Here is a 22,523-nt window from a genome sequence, read left to right as displayed (position 1 = left end):
TGATCACCTGCATCCATTCATGTCCATTCCGACTGACTTGTGCAATTCCAGCAGGCCAGTGTGACAATCCACGCGTCCAGAATTGCTAGAGTGGCTCAAGGAACACTGAAATACTCTTTTGGATTTAAACACTTCCGCTGGCCACCAAACCCCCCAGAGATGAACGTTATTGAGCATATCTGGGATGCGTTGCAACGTACTGTTCAGAAGAGAGCTCCACCCCCTCGTAATCTTACGGATTTATGGACAGCCCTGCTGGATTCAAGGTGTCAAGTCTCTCCAGCACTACTTGAGACATTAGTAGAGTCCACGCCACGCCGTGTTGCATCACTTCTGCGCGCTCTCGGGGGCCCTACACGATATTAGGCAGGTGTACCAGTTTCTTTGGCTCTTCAGTGTAGAAGGCACCCGCTTGTGCTTTCTCCAGATTCTACGAGGGCAGTTCAATAAGTAATGCAACACATTTTTTTTCCGAAACAGGGGTTGTTTTATTCAGCATTGAAATACACCAGGTTATTCCCCAATCTTCTAGCTACACGACACTATTTTTCAACGTAATCTCCATTCAATGGTACGGCCTTACGCCACCTTGAAATGAGGGCCTGTATGCCTGCACGGTACCATTCCACTGGTCGATGTCGGAGCCAACGTCGTATTGCATCAATAACTTCTTCATCATCCGCGTAGTGCCTCCCACGGATTGCGTCCTTCATTGGGCCAAACATATGGAAATCCGACGGTGCGAGATCGGGGCTGTAGGGTGCATGAGGAAGAACAGTCCACTGAAGTTTTGTGAGCTCCTCTCGGATGCGAAGACTTGTGTGAGGTCTTGCGTTGTCATGAAGAAGGAGAAGTTCGTTCAGATTTTTGTGCCTACGAACACGCTGAAGTCGTTTCTTCAATTTCTGAAGAGTAGCACAATACACTTCAGAGTTGATCGTTTGACCATGGGGAAGGACATCGAACAGAATAACCCCTTCAGCGTCCCAGAAGACTGTAACCGTGACTTTACCGGCTGAGGGTATGGCTTTAAACTTTTTCTTGGTAGGGGAGTGGGTGTGGCGCCACTCCATTGATTGCCGTTTTGTTTCAGGTTCGAAGTGATGAACCCATGTTTCATCGCCTGTAACAATCTTTGACAAGAAATTGTCACCCTCAGCCACATGACGAGCAAGCAATTCCGCACAGATGGTTCTCCTTTGCTCTTTATGGTGTTCGGTTAGACAACGAGGGACCCAGCGGGAACAAACCTTTGAATATCCCAACTGGTGAACAATTGTGACAGCACTACCAACAGAGATGTCAAGTTGAGCACTGAGTTGTTTGATGGTGATCCGTGGATCATCTCGAACGAGTGTGTTCGCACGCTCCGCCATTGCAGGAGTCACAGCTGTGCACGGCCGGCCCGCACGCGGGAGATCAGACAGTCTTGCTTGACCTTGCGGCGATGATGACACACGCTTTGCCCAACGACTCACCGTGCTTTTGTCCACTGCCAGATCACCGTAAACATTCTGCAAGCGCCTATGAATATCTGAGATTCCCTGGTTTTCCGCCAAAAGAAACTCGATCACTGCCCGTTGTTTGCAACGCACATCCGTTACAGACGCCATTTTAACAGCTCCGTACAGCGCTGCCACCTGTCGGAAGTCAATGAAACTATACGAGACGAAGCGAGAATGTTTGAAAATATTCCACAAGAAATTTCCGGTTTTTCAACCAAAATTGGCCGAGAAAAATAATGTGTTGCATTACTTATTGAACTGCCCTCGTATATGCTGGTCTGCAGCGCGTTGTGGGAAAATGCTGTTCTCATAGTCTGTGGTTCAAGTGAGCGAAGAGATGACAGTCTGGTGGGTGATCAAACACTTCCCATCGAAAACGCTACAGGAGCGTCTTTGTTGCACGTGCAGTGTGCTGCCGAGAGCTGTCATGGAGACACGCATGACAGTAACCTTCTGTGGGCTGCACGAAACACGGAAAAACCGCTCAGCAGGTCTTCACACTTGACGGAAGACACTATTTTCTAGGCATCTTTACGTGGTCACTGTTCGCTCAGAAAATCAAAAGTGCGGCGTGGCGAGATAGACGGGCATACTAGCAACACTGTGCAACATACAGGGTGTTTCAAAAATGACCGGTATATTTGAAACGGCAATAAAAATTAAACGAGCAGCGATAGAAATACACCGTTTGTTGCAATATGCTTGGGACAACAGTACATTTTCAGGCGGACAAACTTTCGAAATTACAGTAGTTACAATTTTCAACAACAGATGGCGCTGCAAGTGATGTGAAAGATATAGAAGACAACGCAGTCTGTGGGTGCGCCATTCTGTACGTCGTCTTTCTGCGGTAAGCGTGTGCTGTTCACAACGTGCAAGTGTGCTGTGAACAACATGGTTTATTCCTTAGAACAGAGGATTTTTCTGGTGTTGGAATTCCACCGCCTAGAACACAGTGTTGTTGCAACAAGACGAAGTTTTCAACGGAGGTTTAATGTAACCAAAGGACCGAAAAGCGATACAATAAAGGATCTGTTTGAAAAATTTCAACGGACTGGGAACGTGACGGATGAACGTGCCGGAAAGGTAGGGCGACCGCGTACGGCAACCACAGAGGGCAACGCGCAGCTAGTGCAGCAGGTGATCCAACAGTGGCCTCGGGTTTCCGTTCGCCGTGTTGTAGCTGCGGTCCAAATGACGCGGACGTCCACGTATCGTCTCGTGCGCCAGAGTTTACACCTCTATCCGTACAAAATTCAAACGCGGCAACCCCTCAGCGCCTCTACCATTGCTGCACGAGAGACATTCGCTAACGATATAGTGCACAGGACTGATGACGGCGATATGCATGTGGGCAGCATTTGGTTTACTGACGAAGCTTATTTTTACCTGGACAGGTTCGTCAATAAACAGAACTGGCGCATATGGGGAACCGAAAAGCCCCATGTTGCAGTCCCATCGTCCCTGCATCCTCAAAAAGTACTGCTCTGGGCCGCCATTTCTTCCAAAGGAATCATTGGCCCATTTTTCAGATCCGAAACGATTACTGCATCTCGCTATCTGGACATTCTTCGTGAATTTGTGGCGGTACAAACTGCCTTAGACGACACTGCGAACACCTCGTGGTTTATGCAAGATGGTGCCCGGCCACATCGCACGGCCGACGTCTTTAATTTCCTGAATGAATATTTCGATGATCATGTGATTGCTTTGGGCTCTCAGAAACAGGAGGCGGCGTGGATTGGCCTCCCTATTCGCCAGACATGAACCCCTGTGACTTCTTTCTGTGGGGACACTTGAAAGACCAGGTGTACCGCCAGAATCCAGAAACAATTGAACAGCTGAAGCAGTACATCTCATCTGCATGTGAAGCCATTCCGCCAGACACGTTGTCAAAGGTTTCGGGTAATTTCATTCAGAGACTACGCCATATTACGCATGGTGGATATGTGGAAAATATCGTACTATAGAGTTTCCCAGACCGCAGCGCCATCTGTTGTTGAAAATTGTAACTACTGTAATTTCGAAAGTTTGTCTGCCTGAAAATGTACTGTTGTCCCAAGCATATTGCAACAAACGGTGTATTTCTATCGCTGCTCGTTTAGTTTGTATTGCCGTTTCAAATATACCGGTCATTTTTGAAACACCCTGTATTTGCGCAAAGTTTCAGCGGACTTTCGCTCTGGTTTCTATTTCGCGGCCGATCGGAGGCTGAAAAAATAGCCCTCGTATTACAACAGAACAGGAATCAGAAAATGTGTATGTAACCACGTGCTTGCTTCTCTGGAACAAGTATTGTGACTGTCTAGAGGCGTAGCCCCTTACAGTGTGTCTAATCGCAACAACAGTGAACAGCCGTGAAGTATGGGTCAAGCACAGGGGAGGTGGCTTGAGATACCCAGTGTATGTAGTTTTCATGCGGTCTTGTAGAGGACACTAGCGCACGGCCACTGTTTGAGCTGCAGTCAAAATACTGTCATTTTTTATTTTCTGTTTTCTTTGTTTAATTTTCTTAACTGTGCTTAGTTATGGCAGTGAATCGAGGTGTGAATGTGTAATAACGTTTCATGTACAGTTTTTATACTATATATTGAAGTAACTGATACCGTAAGGAATGTTCGAGAGTGACGTGTGTTTCAGTCATTCGTACTGGGGAATTTCTTATAATCTGTTTCGTCAGTTTATGGTACTGGGAAAACGAGATTATGATTTCAGTAAAGTAGTTTTGTTAAGAGGGAATTTATTTTATATTTGTGGGTTTTCAAAATTAATTTATGTTAATTTACTGTTCTCATTTAGAGACGAATTTTGATTGGTTATGTACATATGCGAGGGCTTGAACGGGTTTGATGTTGCTTTCCGATTGGCTACGATGTTTCTCTGCCAATCAGAACTTAGCACATTCGTGCGTATTTTAGGAACTACTAACTTGTTTTGTGTAGAGAGATGAGCAGAGTCGGGACTTGGATGTCACAGAGATAAGTTACATTGATATGTTCTCCAACAAAAATTATTGTGATATTTAGGAACCAAAATATTTGAGATGTGCTGTATGTAAAGTGTGGAAGAGAGTTCGATTTAATGCACGGTGTGAAATTGAACTTTTGGTGACGTTTTAAATAACTAAGTTCCGCGTTTCCTGTTGCTTACTCGCGAACGACAACATTTTGTTACGTGAGAATTATTACAGCAACATTTGAGCGAGCAATTCTAAAAGAAACATTCCGTTTGCAAACTTTCGGTGAAAGATATTTAATAGTTATCATAAACTGGCTACAGTTTTGAGTGACGTGTGCGTGTGGACTTTCCAGACTGTGTACAGCTTAGGGTAAGGCTTGGTAGAAACTGCTAACAGAAATAGAACGAAAAATTTAAGCACATAAATACTTTCATTTTACTATTCCTTCCAACAACAAAACAATTCTTAGAGCGAATTGTGATTAAGAGGTGTACAGCTGTCGTTTCTATAGCTTTTTCCGGCTGGCAACTGCATTTCAATAACTTCAAGGAAGCGTGCGTGTGAGAAGAGATTCACCACAAGGTGACTGGAACTTCGCAACACCCCGCGCCGCCGCAATCTGTTTAGAGGTGTGTTGATGCACCTTTGAGAAGCAGTACTGCATCGACTCTACGTGGCATGGATTTGCGGTACGTGGCGCCAGATGTGATGCACGAATTTCCCAAAATTCTGCAATTGCTTTGTGAGTGCGGATCTGGCGCCCGATAGCGTCCCAAATATGTTTCGTCGGGTTCAAATTAGGTGAATTTGGTGGCGAAGATATCAATGCGAGTTCGCTATCGTGCTCCTCAAACCACTATAGCAGGGCTTCACAACATACGTGCTCGCGGAGCAAGCTGTGAGCATCAAGGCGCGAGCACGGAGCAGCGCGAGCACGCTACCCCCACTACCGGACCAGAGCGGAGAGTGGGGAAAGTCACGTGGGGCACACAACAGCTGCCGTCAGTCAATGTAAATCCGCGACCACCTGCAGGGATATCACTCACGAATTATTACTGCGACAAATGAAACAAATAAAGGAGCATGTACACATGCCACATAATTTTATTAGCTTAGTGTATGCCTCTACATTCGCATTAATTTGTGAACTGTTACACAATAAAAGGTTTCACTGAAGTGTGGGATTCTCGGTTATCTTGTACTTTTTCCCCTTTACAATTGCGTCTATGTTCGGAGTAATTGTTCTTGTGCATTGTAGGCACAGCGTGCAGTTTAAATTTCGATCAGACAATGCGTTTCTCAGGCGCGTCTTGCTACATTTCATTGCAGAGAACAGTTGTTCACAAACATACGTGGAACCAAACATTGATATTATTGTAGCCGCCAGTTTGTGCAAACGAGGAAACCTATCCTGAGGGAAGTGTCTGTAGAAATCGAAAATGTTTTTCTTCCTCTGAAATTTGTCTCTGTATTCTCTGTCACATTGCAGATCAATAATTTCTTGCTGCAGCTCAGGACGAATCTCTTAAATATTCGCTGAATATGGAGAGAACAGATCAAAATCACTGTCTAAAGCTGTCAGATCTTGAAAGCGCTGATCAACTAAACTATGTGAATAACGTTCACAGTCTTTGTGAACATCTTGCATGGATGATAATTTATGAAAATGAGCTAGGTTTCCTGTTTCCAGCTGACCCACCCAAAGTGTCAATTTCATTTTAAAAGCTCGTATTCGATCTATGAAATGAGTAATTAGCAGATCTTTACCTTGTAGTAAAATGTTCAAAGCATTCAGATGGCAAGTTAAATCTGCTAAGAACGCGAGATCACATTCAAACGTGCGCGCGCATTTCCCCTCCCTCCCTTCCCTCCCTACTCCGCGACCTTGCACCTCCTCGCGAGCACGTGTCTGAGCAGACGCGAGTACTCGCGCTCAAAACCGGCCAATTGTTAAGCCCTGCACTATAGTAAGATTCTGGTCTTGTCACACTGGAAGATGCCATAGCCTTCGGGGAAGACACAACGCGAAAGGGAATTCAGGTGGTACGAAATAAGGTTCACGTATTCCACAACCGTCGTTTTGCCTTCGATTACCGCCGCAGGTCCCATCGAGTCCCAGGTGAATATCCCACGTAGGATAACACTTCCCCCACCGGTAAGCGTCCGTGGCGAGATGCATGCTTCGCGCAGCAGTTCGCCTGGATAATGTCGTATCCGCACATAACCACTGACCTGGAAAACGAGAAACGTGATTCTTCTGACCCGGCGACACGTCTTAATCGGTCCGCCATCCAATCCAGATGATCCCGTGATTACTGCAATTGTAACTAATCATGTCGTTGAGTCAACATACGTATAAAACAACGTGCGCGAAACCGTGTGCTCCGAAACACTTGCTCCTGCAACAGTATTGTTCACTGTGGTCAGATCTGACACAGGTCGCCATCTATCCTGTCCTATAGACACACCTCAAACGCTGTATGAGCGTTGATCTTGTAACCCAATGGTGATCTCGCCATACTACAACCACTTTTCATTGATGCTCAGGACGGTAGCACCCGTCCAAATCCGCAATTTCCAAGAAGCTCGGTCCCCGGCGGCAGATCTTAACAATCCGTTCGTTTCCAGAATGAGATTTTCACTCTGCAGCGGAGTGTGCGCTGATATGAAACTTCCTGGCAGATTAAAACTGTGTGCCGACCGAGACTCGAACTCGGGACCTTTGCCTTTCGCGGGCAAGTGCTCTACCAACTGAGCCACCGAAGCACGACTCACGCCCGGTACTCACAGGTTTACTTCTGCCAGTATCTCGTCTCCTACCTTCCAAACTTTACAGAAGCTCTCCTGCGAAACTTGCAGAACTAGCACTCCTGAAAGAAAGGATATTGCGGAGACATGGCTTAGCCACAGCCTGGGGGTTGTAAAGTTTGGAAGGTAGGTGACGAGGTACTGGCAGAAATAAAGCTGTGAGTACCGGGCGTGAGTCGTGCTTCGGTAGCTCAGTTGGTAGAGCACTTGCCCCCGAAAGGCAAAGGTCCCGAGTTCGAGTCTCGGTCGGGCACACAGTTTTAATCTGCCAGGAAGTTTCAATCCGTTCGTTGTCAAAGCAACAAATGTCAGCAGATTTAACCATTTGAGAGCCGCATCTTGCCACTTTGTTCTTCCAGACAATAAAGGAAGATCTAGAGTCTCATTTCCATCTCTCAAATTATTTTCCTCAGAAGGTAGACCCACCAGTGACGAGATACAGCCTTGGTACGGTCAAGGAAGGGGAAGAATATCGGCCATGGCGGTGCCTGACATGATTTAGGGAAACCAAGAGAAACGAAAATCAGAATTGCCATATGACGATCTGAACCCTACTGCTCTATAATGAGCACGAGTCCAGTGTCTTAACCACTGCCGCACCTCATCTCGCTTGTCCTCTCCGTGCGGTCGCCGACGACAATGAATTCGCCGGAGATCGAAGGCGAACTACGAGGTGACAAGCTGCATTCAGCATAGCGCCACTTATGTTTTACCTTGCTCCTGACTCGAAAAAGTATCTAACAATATCAAATACACTGTAAGCGCTCAAACGAGGTTTCAGCAAAAAGAAACCGAACTAATTTTTTGGTGGGCACAGTTTCTGTAGTACCGTGTTTCGCCGCTAGGAGCGCATAGAGCGAACATTCCGCAGTCAGTAAGCCAAATGCCGTCGCTAAAGAAGGTCAAGAGTACTTTCGGCAGAGTTTAAAGAGACAACTGTTTTGTCTGACTGTCGTTTATGCAATGTCTGATTTTTGTGAAAAGCGTGCGGCTGCGAAATTCTGCTTTTTGCTCGGAATATAGAAACTCTTGAAGTGTTAAAAACGGCATACAAGGGCGATACTATGTGTGAAACGCAAGTGTGAGCTGTTTTCCAGTTTAAAAAATAGCGAATTGTTAACTGATGTGAGACCTCGTTTTGGTCGTCCTTCCACGGTCCGAACACATGAAAATGTTGAAAATATTCGTGCAATCATCAACGAAGATCGACAACGGACCATTGAGGAAATTGTGGAGCTGTCGGGAGTGACTTGGAGTTCAGTGCAGCAAATTGTGACCAAATATTTGAGAATGGAACGGGTGGCTGCCAAATTGGTGCCACAATGATGACTGGTGAACGAAAACACGATCGCGTGGAAGCATGCTGTTTATACTTTAAAAGTCCCGAAATGACACAACTTTTCGAACAATTATCACAAATGACGAAACTTGGTGCTGTGCCTAGGATCCTGAATCAAAGTAACAATCAATGCAGTGGAAGACTTCAAGTTCGCCTCGTCTCAAGAAAGCTCGTCAGGTGAACTCAAGCATTAAAACAATGCTGATTTGTTTTTCCTACGTGAGAGGAGTCCCCTGCTCACACAGCGCTGCCTGTTTCGGAAATTTGTGGTAATCTAACTTGAACTAAGTCACGCTAAGGACAACACACACACACACACACAAACACATATGCGTGAGAGAGGACTCGAACCTCCGACGAGGGGAGCCACGCGAACCGTGACAAGACGCCTGAGACCGCACGATTATCCCGTGCGGCAGCGCTGCCTGTACAACATTTCCTGACCAAATATGTTACAACCATGTTAGCCACACCCCACATTCACCAGACCTTGTACCACGCGATTTGTTTCCTAGAATGAAATGAGACACGAAAGAAAAGCATCTTACCGATGTTGCTGTGGTGAAGAAAAAACCAACGGAGGTGCTGTCAAGCATCACAAGAGATCAATTTAAATAATTTTTTGAAAAATGGATTAAAAGATTAAACAAGTGTATTAGTGCAAGTAGAAGGGTATTGAAGGTTTGTGCTTAAAACATGTTCAGTTTCTTTTGGGCACCCCGATGCTGAGAAAAAGACCAGCGGTGAGCTTAAAGAATTGCCCCACGTCACAATCCGCTAATTGTGGAATGTGTGAACACTGGCAATAACGGGATACGATCGTAGCACTTCTAAATTCTGTTTACGCGTGCCAAGAGGTATGGACTGTTGTCGAGAAATACTAGGAGCTAAAAGTCGACGAGCCTCTACGCTGACCATAACCAGTCCAGTCGGCTTCACCAGAATTAATTCTGCAGAGCCGATAAATCTCCGCTTCTCCGCTGCAGCTGTCGGCCTGCGACCACCATTAATCCTTCAGGGGCTGCGCTGCGACGGCAAGCGGGAAGAAAGGGCAAGGGGTAGCCGCCGTGGAAGCTACCATCAGTATGATAGGCTGCCAGGAAATTGAGCGGGCTCGAATGGAGAGCGGAAGGTCTATTTCTGATTTCTTTCCTGGTCGTAGGAAAGAGGCTACAGTTTGGCGCAAACATTCTATTACTTGCAAGTTTTTGTTTTTTCCACGTCAATTACGAGCGTCGCTTGCCAATTGAGGTTATTTCTTCACCTAAATATTACAAAGGGGCGTTCAAAAAGTTTAGCACAGTCGTCTCTGATTTTTTTTATTTTTTGCAGGAGGAGAATGAAATTTTTTGTGAACATACTTGGACCATTTAGCTGTAAGTTGGTATATAAAGGTATTTTCTTTTATTTACAGGTGAGCCATAATGGACCGCCGGCCGGTGTGGCCGTGCGGTCTAGGCGCTTCAGTCTGGAACCGCGTGACCGCTCCGGTCGCAGGTTCGAATCCTGCCTCGGGCATGGATGTGTGTGATGTCCTTAGGTTAGTTAGGTTTAAGTAGTTCTAAGTTCTAGGGGACTGATGACCATAGCTGTTAAGTCCCATAGTGCTCAGAGCCATTTGAACCATTTGAACCATAATGGACCGTGAAGTTGATGTCAGGTTGCGACAACGGTCGGTAATAGAGTTCCTCTTCAGGACCGGCGATGACTCTGCGACATCTACATCGACGCTCTGCAAATCACATTTAAGTGCCTGGCAGAGGGTTCATCGGACCAAACATCGATTCACAGGAAGTTGCTCCCTGTTCCCTGTTTATGGGGAGGACACAGTGGTTCAAAAATGGTTCAAATGGCTCTGAGCACTATGGGACTTAACATCTACGGTCATCAGTCCCCTAGAACTACTTAAACCTAACTAACCTAAGGACATCACACAACACCCAGTCATCACGAGGCAGAGAAAATCCCTGACCCCGCCGGGAATCGAACCCGGGAACCCGGGCGTGGGAAGCGAGAACGCTACCGCACGACCACGAGCTGCGGACAGGACACAGTGGATCGCAGCAGTATCCAGCGGTGGTTGCAGAGGTTTAAAGAAGATGCTTTCTCTCTACTGGACAATCCAAGATGCGGTAGACCATCGACGGCAGTGGGTAATGTGAATAAGGAGACCATTTATCAAATCATCCACAATGACAGATGTGTGACGACACACCAGCTTGCTAAAATGACTCGTTTGTCACTGGGTAGTGTGGTATCACTGGTACAGTCACTAGGGTACAGAAAAATCTGTGCACGTTGAGTGCCTAGATTATTGACAAGAGAAACGAAAACGATGAGGAAAAATGTGTGCCACGGTCTCATGAAGACCGTTAATGAATAGTGGAAACACGTGTTTTGACGGCGTCATTAGCCAGGATGAAACATGGTTGTTTTTGTCCGAACGTGAGAGCAAAATCCAATCCATGGAGTGGCGTCATCCGGGTTCCCCTCGGAAGAAGAAACCAAGACTTTCACGAACAGCAGGCCGAAAGGTGATGGCCTTCTTCTTCCGAGGTCAGTGTGGTGTCATTTTCATTGACTGTTTGGAACCTGGCTCCACAATTAACCGGGGCCGTCACTGTTTGTCATTAGACAAGCTGCGACATGCCATTAAGACCCACAGACCACAGCTTCAGGGTCAGCTCATCAGACTACACCATGACAATGCCACACCCCCTATATCCCTTATGACGCAGGAGAAAAATCAGGAAAATGAGTTGGAAAATGGTTCCTCATCTTCCCTGCAGTCCGGAGTTGGCTCAGTCTGATTGGTTCAAATGGCTCTGAGCACTATGGGACTTAACATCTATGGTCATCAGTCCCCTAGAACTTTGAACTACTTAAACCTAACTAACCTAAGGACATCACACAACATCCAGTCATCACGAGGCAGAGAAAATCCCTGACCCCGCCGGGAATCGAACCCGGGCGTGGGAAGCGAGAACGCTACCGCACGACCACGAGCTGCGGACGGCCCAGTCTGATTTTTACCTCCTTGGTCGTCTGAAGGCCCACCTGCGCGTTAAAACATTTGATAGTGAGAAAGACCTTATTTCCTGTGTCAAGCGATGGTGTAAAAGTCAAGCCCAGAATTTTACCAAAGTGCATTTACATCATGGAAAGAACGTTGGGCCAGATGCGTCACAGCTGATGGAGGTTACATTGAGTAGGCTCAATGTATAGCTAAATGTTCCAAGTATGTTCACAAAAAATTTCATTTTCCTCCTGCCAAACATAAAAAAATTAGACACGACTGTGCAAAACTTTTTGAACGGCCTTTGTAAAATCGGAAAGGGGGAACAATCGAGCATGAGAAAATTCGACTTTAGATTGAGGCTGCAGTCATCTGAGCGATACGAGAACGTGATGGAAGAAAACGACGATTTGCGGATAGCCAGCAGAATAATTTCGGTCCTAGAAATACCGATCAGACAGTCTCACTGCATTCGTAATGCATGGATATGAAACAAATCTGGGGTTCTTTGAATAACACTACAGACATCGAATGTTTCTGCTTCTTACGTCGGATCGAAAAGGCAAGATATATTTGATGTAATATGTATTTTCTCCTTATCTAATATATGTTTTCAAAACATCAAGCACTTCTCATCCGCTCTACACATTACCCTCGTCCAGCTTTCCATTTATTTGTTGTTGTTGTTGTTGTTGTGGTCTTCAGTCCTGAGACTGGTTTGATGCAGCTCTCCATGCTACTCTATCCTGTGCAAGCCTCTTCATCTCCCAGTACCTACTGCAGCCTACATCCTTCTGAATCTGCTTAGTGTATTCATCTCTTGGTCTCCCTCTACGATTTTTACCCTCCACGCTGCCCTCCAATACTAAATTGGTGATCCCTTGATGCCTCAGAACATGTCCTACCAACCGGTCCCTTCTTCTTGTCAAGTTGTGCCACAAACTCCTCTTCTCCCTAATTCTATTCAGTACTTCCTCATTAGTTATGTGATCTACCCATCTAATCTTCAGCATTCTTCTGCAGCACCACATTTCGAAAGCTTCTATTCTCTTCTTGTCTAAACTATTTATCGTCCACGTTTCACTTCCATACATGGCTACACTCCATACAAATACTTTCAGAAACGACTTCCTGACACTTAAATCTATACTCGAGGTTAACAAATTTCTCTTCTTCAGAAACGCTTTCCTTGCCATTGCCAGTCTACATTTTATATCCTCTCTACTTCGACCATCATCAGTTATTTTGCTCCCCAAATAGCAAAACTCCTTTACTACTTTAAGTGTCTCATTTCCTAATCTAATTCCCTCAGCATCACCAGACTTAATTCGACTACATTCCATTATCCTCGATTTGCTTTTGTTGATGTTCATCTTATATCCTCCTTTCAAGACACTGTCCATTCCATTCAACTGCTCTTCCAAGTCCTTTGCTGTCTCTGGCAGAATTACAATGTCATCGGCGAACCTCAAAGTTTTTATTTCTTCTCCATGGATTTTAATACCTACTCCGAATTTTTGTTTTGTTTCCTTTACTGCTTGCTCAATATACAGATCGAATAACATCGGGGAGAGGCTACAACCCTATCTCACTCCCTTCCCAACCACTGCTTCCCTTTCATGCCCCTCGACTCTTATAACTGCCATCTGGTTTCTGTACAAATTGTAAATAGCCTTTCGCTCCCTGTATTTTACCCCTGCCACCTTTAGAAATTGAAAGAGAGTATTCCAGTCAACATTGTCAAAAGCTTTCTCTAAGTCTACAAATGCTAGAAACGTAGGTTTGCCTTTCCTTAATCTTTCTTCTAACATAAGTCGTAAGGTCAGTATTGCCTCACGTGTTCCAGTATTTCTACGGAATCCAAACTGATCTTCCCCGAGGTCGCCTTCTACTAGTTTTTCCATTCATCTGTAAAGAATTCGTGTTAGTATTTTGCAGCTGTGGCTTATTAAACTGATTGTTCGGTAATTTTCACATCTGTCAACACCTGCTTTCTTTGGGATTGGAATGATTATGTTCTTCTTGAAGTCTGAGGGTATTTCGCCTGTTTCATACATCTTGCTCACCAAATGGTAGAGTTTTGTCGAGACCGGCTCTCCCAAGGCCGTCAGCAGTTCTCCTGGAATGTTGTCTACTACGGGGGCCTTGTTTCGACTCAGGTCTTTCAGTACTCTGTCAAACTCTTCACGCAGTATCGTATCTCCCATTTCATCTTCATCTACATCCTCTTCCATTTCCATAATATTGTCCTCAAGTACATCGCCCTTGTATAGACCCTCTATATACTCCTTCCACCTTTCTGCTTTCCCTTCTTTGCTTAGAACTGGGTTTCCATCTGAGCTCTTGATGTTCATACAAGTGGTTCTCTTATCTCCAAAGGTCTCTTTAATTTTCCTGTAGGCAGTATCTATCTTACCCCTAGTGAGATAAGCCTCTACATCCTTACATTTGTCCTCTAGCCATCCCTGCTTAGCCATTCTGCACTTCCTGTCGATCTCATTTTTGAGACGTTTGTATTCCTTTTTGCCTGCTTCATTTACTGCATTTTTATATTTTCTCCTTTCATCAATTAAATTCAATATTTCTTCTGTTACCCAAGGATTTCTACTAGCCCTCGTCTTTTTACCTACTTGATCCTCTGCTGCCTTCACTACTTCATCCCTCAAAGCTACCCATTCTTCTTCTACTGTATTTCTTTCCCCCATTCCTGTCAATTGTTCCCTTATGCTCTCCCTGAAACTCTCTACAACCTCTGGTTCTTTCAGTTTATCCAGGTACCATCTCCTTAAATTCCCACCTTTTTGCAGTTTGATATAATTTTGAAAAGGGCGGGAGAGACCGCATATGGATACATTTTAAGTAAAGAGCGGGAAAGACCGCGCATTGATACATTTTGTAATGGTAGCAGGGATTGTCTGCACCAGAAAGCATTGTTGGCGGGGAGACCGCACTTTAGCGTTCATAGGAAGTCAGTAGTAAGCGAGATGTGAAGCGAGTCGGTAGCAGGGCTGAAGCGGGAGGTTGAGAAGAGCGGTGTGCCTGCCAGCCACCAGCTATGATTTACATGGGATTATAAACGGATGTACAGAGACACCAGCTATCTATTATCATAAGAGGAACTAATATTATTGAGTTAATTTTTTGAGAAGCTCAAGACTACTGAAGGTACGTTTGCGCAATGCTAGTTGTAAGATTATTGTAAAAAGTAAGTTCCATTTGAACGTTTGTAAAATCATTTCATTACAATGCATCCCAAAAACTATCAACGCAAAACTTTGCAAAATTTTATTGTTGTCAAGAGAAAGTTTAACTATGAATTACGTAACGTCAGTCAAATTAATTAAAGAATAATGTCAGCTTTGCTATTAAAGAATAGTGTCAGCTGTGGTAATAAATACAGCCACTTATTACGACAGCCCACCAGCAGCTAACAGAGTATAGTAAAACAGAGTAAGTATATTCATGTCGCAGTTCGATGTAGCAGTCAGATGACGATCCAGTAACAGTAAAACAAGGTAAGGAACAGTTTTGAGTTATTACAGGTAACGACTGAGGGCCACGACGACGACAAATTCTATATTTCGTCGAAATAATCACCAAATCACTTTCAATAAGCAGCATTTAAATTTGTATGCGAAGATTGCACTTATTATTAAGAAAGAGATTCAATTTCAAAGGGAAGATTCATTTGCATTATTAAGCAAGAGATAGAAATCCTACGGGAAGGTTTCATAGGTTATTGTAGAAGGGAAGGTTATGTAACAAAAGAGATATAGACGAAACGGGAAGGTTTCAAGCTTCACCAATAATGCCCTGCTCCTTTTGTCCAAGCTCGTGTTGACACGTCAACAAGTGCACTGCGATTGGTTAGGCACTGCCTTTTAATGTTGAAATGTTTGTGAAATCTTATGGGACTTAACTGCTAAGGTAATCAGTCCCTAAGCTTACACACTACTTAACCTAAATTATCCTACGGACAAACACACACACCCAAGCCCGAGGGAGGACTCGAACCTCCGCCGGGACCAGCCGCACAGTCCATGACTGAAGCGCCCTGGACCGCTCGGCTAATCCCGCGCGGTGCGCTGCCTTTTAATTAATCTGAAAAACTGCTTCTAAATCGAAAAGTACATCATATATATGCAATGGCTGGTAAGAGGTCTGCGAAATGCATGTCAGTCTCACTAAATTATTAAAACACGTTGAAAAATGTTCCATGTTAATTGCCCAAATATATTCTTGCATGACAGATATAACTGCTTCACAGGTTTCCATGACACTTTTGTTAACTGCAGCTGTTGATATTACAACACTAAACTCAAGTATTCTAATGACCTATACCTCGTCAGAAATTTCAAAATTACTCTCGTCGATTGCGACAGCCTCTTCTCTATTTCATGTCTTACCTATATTAACAATTTATCGTACGATGCAGGTGTAATAGGGAAATAGTTTACGAAATCGTTCGGGTCCGTAGTCCTGGTGTAGTCAGTAATTTTCTCAGCCATCTTTCCTCTTTTCGTTGTTTTTTTTCAGTTACAGCTAATATAATTGTGGCATTCAATTCCTTTTGGATATCCGACATTTAACGTCGCGAAATAGCACTGTCAGCTGACTATATTCACAATATTATTGATGGTGTGAGAGTCGCTTCAATATAACAAAGGACTGACAAAGTAGTAGTTAACTTATCGCGAAAAGCAACTGCTTATAACGTTTACATTTTGCTATCTAATATATTGGAAAACCGATTTTTAATTTGAATATTTTTGACAGAGTACACTAAACGACGAGAACAGAATTACTGCTAATGTTGTTTGTATGAAGAGACACGAGGTGATGCCATATTGTCATTAGTGTTGTATCGGCAAGAAGCTTTAATTTTTATTTGAGCACCTCAAGAATCCTAAGTGTTTAATCCCTCACTCGCCAGTAATAAACTTACTACTCTTCTCAGGAGTGCTGTTACAAGAACGATTTAATTAGCGAATTGCCCACTGTTAGCTTGCTGATTCGCCACTTCTGGCGTTTCAGTCTCGGCAGGCATTATCGTCTCCTCGTGTAATGGCTACCGAGTGAAGGAGCAGGCTGCGCCGCGGTTTAACGGCGTCCACCGAAGCGGAAGAGGGCACCTCGCCATTAGGAGATTACGGGCTGAATGGAGGCGTGTTTATCTTGCTGTTGAGGGCATTAGCGGAGCTGCTGGGCTCTTATTATTAACTGCTTCCTAGCAAGTGATAGGCACACTCACCCGACAATAGCACTTTAATTTACACGGTTTGTTAACAGCTGCAAAAGCAAAAAGGTCGTCTGCAGACGCAGACGTTACATATGAGCCCACGATGATGACTCCGTACCATTAAAGTGGACACGCGCCCAGATAATGAAGCGGGACAACAGATGATACGCAAACCAAGAGAATATAAAGATATATTGGAAAGTATTCGGTACGTTACATCGGACAGATGGTGAAAGTTTTGAAAGTTCCTTTGAAGAACTCAATGATGCACGTAAAGTGAATAACATCAACAAATCATCCGCAGCCACACACTAGCGGGACAAGAATCTAAAAAAGGCAGGAAATAAACGAAGCCCTCAACATTCTCCACGCTACTTAAAAAATTAGAGAAATTAATTTACACAAACTTAATAAGTAAAGATGCTGAGAGGGTAAATGTAATTCTGAGGTCAGTTTGCTACAATTTTCCTAAATTCAAGTACTACTTTTTAATTAAATGCAAGAATGCTAGTGTCCCAGATTAACAGGAATGTACATGTCCTGATTTCTTTCGTGCATCTCCTATCCGTAACCATTGTAATCCATCTCCACATGTGAACCTCTCTCTTTCGCCGTTCCTCCCGTTAGGGATTTGTAACCACTTGTATTGTATCTGATGTACTATAGATTTGCAGTTACATCCAATGTTATGTTGCAGTACCAAACTGGCAAGGAATATTTCATTTACCAATAATAAGCCCTTTTATCGTCACCTCTAAGTATATTATGTAAGACACTGTTCTGTTAATACCACGTACAAAACATCGCATAAATGTACGCATGCAGATGTTGCAGACACCAGAGAATATGAAGACAGATTCACAGGCCCAAGAAAGTTATGTGCATAATTGAAAATACTTCTGTTCAAGGCTCAAGGGGCAACTGCACCGCCGGCCGGCGTGGCCGTGTGGTTCTGGACGCTACAGTCTGGAACCGAGCGACCGCTACGGTAGCAGGTTCGAATCCTGCCTCGGGCATGGATGTGTGTGATGTCCTTAGGTTAGTTAGGTTTAATTAGTTCTAAGTTCTAGGTGACTGATGACCTCAGAAGTTAAGTCGCATTGTGCTCAGAGCCATTTTTAAGAGCAACTGCGCCAAGTGGACCACTCCTGTCAGTATAGATTAACCGTTTTGTATCCACGCATCAACACCTAGCATGCTGCCCAGGTGAAAATAAGCGTTAATGGCCTGCTCTTGCCACCTGTACTTGGTGGTACTAACCTAGCTAAAAACATACTACCCATATATATATATATATATATATATATATATATATATATATATATATATATATATATATATAGTGTTAAGGGTGTGCGGTGGCCGAGCGGTTCCAAGCGCTTCAGTCCGGAACCGCGTTAGTGCTAAGGTCGCAGGTTCGAATCCCGCCTCGGGCATGGATGTGTGTGATGTTCTTAGGTTAGTTAGGTTTAAGTAGTTCTAGGTTCTAGGGGACTGATGATCTCAGATGTTAAGTCCCATAGTACTCAGAGCCATTTGAGTCATTTTTGTTAAGGGTGTAAGTGGAGATATTTTAATTGGTGATAAAGGACAGTGTACTGAGCATCATCATCAGTACTTACTTCATTTGCCGACTAATAATTATAGCTATTAGGAGTAGTATGTTTTTAGCTAGGTAATGTACACGTGGCAAGAGCAAACAATTAATGCTTTATTTTCCCCTGAACAGCAGCTCACGTGTTGACGCGCGGATGCAAAACGGTTAAGCTATACTGACAGGCGCGGTCCACTTGGTGCAGTTACGACCGTTAGGTAGGAAATGTTTGCAGGAAAAACAACTAACACACTGAAGTGTGTACATGTTAAGGTACTTATGATCACAATATCTGTAGTTAGACCCCTAGCAATTGTTTACAGAGAAAAGGATGTTGTTGTTGTTGTTGTTATTGTTGTTGTCTTCAGTCCTGAGGCTGGTTTGATGCAGCTCTCCATGCCACTCTATCCCGTGCAAGCTTCTTCATCTCCCAGTACCTACTGCAACCTACATCCTTCTGAATCTCTTTAGTGTATTCATCTCTTGGTCTCCCTCTACGATTTTTACCCTCCACGCTGCCCTCCAATACTAAATTGATGATCCCTTAATGCCTCAGAATATGTCTTACCAACCGATCCCTTCTTCTAGTGAAGTTGTGCCACAAATTTCTTTTCTCCCTAATTCTATTTAATACCTCCTGATTAGTTATGTGATCTTCCTATCTAATCTTCAGCATTCTACTGTAGCACCACATTTCGAAAGCTTCTACCATTAGTTAATTCCCAAACTGTAACAAGCAATATTATGTTCGAGCAGTAAAGAGAGGAACAAATTATTGTGTGTACCTGCCAGTTGCATACACAAGTTTTCAATTTAGTGTTTCGTGACGACATATTTACCTTCCAGTGAACGTTAATTCTTATGGCGATGAAATAATATGCAGGCAAATATACGCTTATTGAAATATTAAACACACCAGAAAGAGTGAAACAAAAAAATTCGTCGTGTTGGCACCATATAACTGACGCGTTGACCTTGCCGCACGTTTTACAATGCTAATAACGTTATTTGTTCGCCGTGTATGCCGAAATACTGCAGCAGCGAGCACTGAACGACACTTGTTTGTTGTTTATGGCTTAATTAATGCGAGTGATTAAATTCAGCAGTTCCGCTGCTCGCCGATGTGCGCCGTGTCGAATAATTCGGCGTGTTTATGCAACAGTCGGGGGGCGAAGGCTGCAGACGCCACCATCTGCGTGGCGTCCCAAATAAGTCGCCACGCGTTTAATAACATCGCTGTCGCACAGTTGCTGCCTCAACTGAATCTCGTATACTAGTGAACGACTCCCAAATGTATCGTTTGCACAGCTGTACCGCGCTGACAGAACCCTACGCTAGGCCAATGGTGACCACAAATTCGTTAATGATAATAATCAGATGCCAATAAACACACAAAACTTGCATGTTGCACCCAACCACAGTGCGATCGAAATATTGTGCACACGAAAATAAATGTGTCTGTAAACAGGGGCTGCACTGCGTCCGTTCCATCGGCCACCATGAGATAGCAGTCCGAGCATTACTTCATCTTTGGCACCTGATCGTCCATTTTTTGTAGTGAACGAATCACTGTTGCAATGGATCAGACGCCGAAACTAAATGAGTACTGTCATTTCCAACCCGGCACGTCGAGTAGCTTGAGTATGATTACACTCATGCTCATATATTAAGGATAATGCTGATACGTGGTGAAACAACGCTCTGGTGGGCGGTTTGCGGGTTTAAATCACCTCGGGGTATGACCATGCGGTGCATCTGACCTGTGGTCGTCGCATGGTCACGCTGGCAGCAGCCCACATACGCAGAGGTGCGTTGGTGCATGTCAGAGTACGGTGCAGCGAGAAAGTGTGCAGACGTTCCCAGATGAGCTAATGGTGACTGTGTGTTGAAAATGGCTCAAAGACCACATATTGATGACGTTATTCGGGGTAGAATACTAGGGCGACTGGAGGCTGGTCAAACAACAGGTCGTAGCACGGGCCCTCTGTGTGCCACAAAGTGTGATCTCTAGGTTATGGCAACGATTCCACAAGACAGGGAACGTGTCCAGGCGCTACAGCACGGTACGTCCACAGTGTACAACACCACAAGAACACCGATATCTCACCATCAGTGTCCGCAGACGGCCACGGAGTACTGCAGGTAGCCTTGCTCGGGACCTTACCGCAGCCACTGGGAGAGTTGTCTACAGACACACAGTCTACAGACGATTGAACAGACATGCTTTCTTCGCCCAGGACCTGCGAGGTGCATTCCACTGACCCCTGGTCACAGGAAAGCCCGTAAAGCCTGGTGTCAAGAACACAGTACATGGTCACTGGAATAGTGGGCCCAGCTGATGTTCATGGACGATTCCCGTTATAGTCTGAACAGTAATTCTCGCCGGGTTTTCATCTGGCCTGAACAAGGAACGAGATACCAACGCCTTAAGGTCCTTGAAAGGGAGGTCGTGGTTTGACGGTGTGGGGTGGGATTATGATTGGTGCACGTACACCCCTGCATGTCTCTGACAGAGGAACTGCAACAGGCCAGGTGTATCGGGACGTAATTTCGCACCAGTATGTCTGCCTTTTTAGGGGTGCAGTGGCTCCCACCTTCCTCTTGACGGATGATAACGCACAGCCCCACCGAAGTGCCATCGTGGAGGAGTACCTTGAAACGGAAGATATCAGCCAAATGGAGTGGCCTGCCTGTTCTCCAGACCTAAACCCCATCGAGCACGTCTGGGATGCTCTCAGTCGACGTATCGCTGCACGTCTTCAATCCCCTACGACACTTCAGGAGCTCCGACAGGCACTGGTGCAAGTATAGGAGGCTATACCCCAGCAGCTGTTCGACCACCTGATCCAGAGTATGTCAACTCGTTGTGCGGCCTGTGTACGTGTGCATGGTGATCATATCCCAATACTGATGTCGGGGTACATGCGCAGGAAGCAGTGACGTTTTGTAGCACATGTGTCTCGGGACGGTTTTCTCAACTTATCACCAATACCAGGCTTACAGATCCGTGTCGGGTGTGTTCCCTACGTGGCTATGCTATTAGCGCCAGTTTTGTGTAGTGCCACGTTGTGTGGTACCACATTCTGCAATTATCCTTAATTTTTGACCATGAGTGTATAAACGGGTTACTGACTGGTTCAGTAGCTCCGAGGGCGGCGTCCCATTCATTACACCGATTGTGACTCGTTTGTGATTTGCACGGTAGCTCTATGGGCGTAGTGACTCGCCGTTTGGATCAGAAGCAGATAATTCATCGTCTTCACTGAAACACGTCGAGAGGTGGCGTATTGCCTCAAATCTCCTTCTAGCAATCATTCACGTGGTTCCCCTCTACCATTTCAGGCGAAAATCGCGAAGGTTCTTTCAACAAGGACACGACTAAGATAAGAAGAGGTATGTTTCTTGCGCAACAGTAAACGACACTTTATAAGGATGGCTATTTTATACGGCATGTTGTATCACTCCTTTGTGACCCACGCTGTGTAACAGCTGACAGTTCCTGTTACCGTTGTTGCTAATGTTCTCATTGCTATGCAGTTGCGATTAATGAGCATTTGATGCAAGATTTACTAATGCAACTAGCCATTTTCCTCATTAATAACTTCCATCCTGTGAGATTATGGTTCTCAACTTGGCTCGCTCACGATGAAGTTTTTAACTACATACTGCCATAGTGTTGTGGCCCACAATAATAATGCATGCCATTGCATGACCACAGCTAATGATGATATTTTTGAATGCATACTCACCGCTTTCTTCCGATTTGTGCGATCGGGAGATGGTTCATGAAAATAACCAAAACTGCTCATCGTGTTTTAATTGTGCACCAAAAATTGCGGTCTAGAAATTAATAATATTTTACATTACGTATTTTCTATTTAACATACATCCTACAGTTTTTCCAACAAAACTGTCAATTGTTCCTCTGAAGAAATTAATCGTCTAACGTGTATTTCCAAAGTCATGTGTACGTCTATGAGAAGTTACGAAAACAAAAAGAAAGGCAAATAACGTTGAAACGAATAAACTGATGTACACGCATCAAAAACAGCCTGTAGATGAC

At 44.6% G+C, this 22,523-nt stretch overlaps 1 long non-coding RNA gene and 2 other non-coding genes across 3 annotated transcripts in view; 1 reads left to right on the top strand and 2 right to left on the bottom strand.

The window, feature by feature from the left end:
- The window catches only part of LOC126188869 (uncharacterized), a 599,182-nt gene that overhangs the window by 187,096 nt on the left and 389,563 nt on the right, over positions 1-22,523 (bottom strand). The gene's annotated exons all lie outside the window — the stretch shown is intronic.
- On the bottom strand, positions 7,157-7,232 carry Trnas-cga (transfer RNA serine (anticodon CGA)). The gene has a single exon. It is a non-coding gene; the product is annotated as a tRNA-Ser (tRNA).
- On the top strand, positions 7,452-7,526 carry Trnas-cga (transfer RNA serine (anticodon CGA)). Its single transcript has one exon. It is a non-coding gene; the product is annotated as a tRNA-Ser (tRNA).

Source organism: Schistocerca cancellata, chromosome 5 (assembly GCF_023864275.1).
Source record: "Schistocerca cancellata isolate TAMUIC-IGC-003103 chromosome 5, iqSchCanc2.1, whole genome shotgun sequence".
Taxonomy (NCBI): domain Eukaryota; kingdom Metazoa; phylum Arthropoda; class Insecta; order Orthoptera; family Acrididae; genus Schistocerca; species Schistocerca cancellata.
The sequence above is the reverse complement of the archived record's forward strand: the minus strand, read 5'-3'. Positions and strand labels throughout refer to the sequence as shown.